This window comes from Callionymus lyra, chromosome 10 (assembly GCF_982586985.1).
Source record: "Callionymus lyra chromosome 10, fCalLyr1.hap1.1, whole genome shotgun sequence".
Classification (NCBI taxonomy): domain Eukaryota; kingdom Metazoa; phylum Chordata; class Actinopteri; order Syngnathiformes; family Callionymidae; genus Callionymus; species Callionymus lyra.
Window position 1 is genome coordinate 23,009,415 of NC_141827.1, and position 1,475 is coordinate 23,010,889.

Genomic DNA, 1,475 nt, shown 5'->3' on the forward strand with positions numbered 1-1,475 from the left:
TCCGTCTCCGCTTCTGCGCTCAAGCTCCGCCCAGCCTTTCACACACACACACACACACACACACACACACACACACACACACACACCCGAGCCTCTGTTTTCATGTGACGTCACGCCTCCCCTCCACTGCTGACTGTCCCCATTCACAGGCGATGGACCCTCCATTAACATAACTAATTGCTTTGGCACCCAAAGGCTAAACAAGAAGCTGTGCCAGGAGACTAAAGTGTGTGTGTTTGTGTGTGTGTGTGTTGTGTTGAATTGCAGAATCAACAGAATTTACTTTTCTACCTTCAATGTCAAATGTGTTTCGTCAAGTTTGAGGGAGGCGAAAGGAATCGGTCAGTTTCAATATTTGAAATAAGAAATATGAACAAATATATACCAAAGCAAGTTGGATTTTTTTAGATTTGTTTTAGGGGTTTTCTTTTGTGAGGGGGAGGTTTGTTTAAGAAGTACGTTATGTTATAGTGTTTTTATCATGTAGGATAAATCAATGAAGACTAAAAAATAACTGTATTTCATCAGCTGTTTGTGTATCGTTTTCTATTAGTTTCTATTTCTATTCTAGTGTTTTTATAAAATGACAGAAATCGATTTAAACAAAAATTAAGTGCCAAAAAAAGAAAAAGAAATGTAATTGTCTTTTATAATTTCCATTTAGTCCATTACGTTATATACCTGATTACCACTACATAATTCCATGTTATGTTTATGTCTTATAATATATATTAATGGTCAATTTGTTGTTGTGTTATCAGTTTTATCTTGCCCTTTAAAGTATATACTTTATTGAGTATTGTTTTGATTGTTTATGTGCTTTGTCACCCTGGTCTGGAAAAGCGCTATACAAATAAAAATGACTTACTTACTTACTTTGAATGTGTGTGTGTATACATTTTATCACTTACTTACTTACATGTTTACAAATATAACTGTTTGTATTTTCATTTTTAAAGTCCTGAATGTAAAGAGGGAGGGGGAGGTTGGATTTCCATTGTTATGGGAAAAAGTTCTTACATGGGTGAAGGGTTGGATCTGTCTTTGTATTTTACTTTGTCTTTAATGTTTGTCTCTATGCCTTCAAAGTCAATAAAATATGTAAATTAAAATATAAAATGTATTTTGTGGCCCCAAATAGTATTTTGTGACCACAATCGAGTATTTTGTGGCCACCCGTTAGTCATTTGTGGTCACAAATTATTATTTTGTAGCCAATCATGGGTATTTTTTGGCAAAAATTAAGTATTTTATAGACACAAATTAGTATTTTGTGGCCACAAAGGAGTATTTCTAACCAACAATGATTAATTTGTGGCCACATATGAGTATTTTGTGACTACGAATAAGTATTTCAAAGTGGTATTTGAGCAAAAAACTCCAAAGCTTATTGTCATGTGCAAGTGTTGGCTATATTGTTACCAAAATGTCATTTATTTTCCATGCATGTCTGGGTGTTGACTCTTGCTATGATA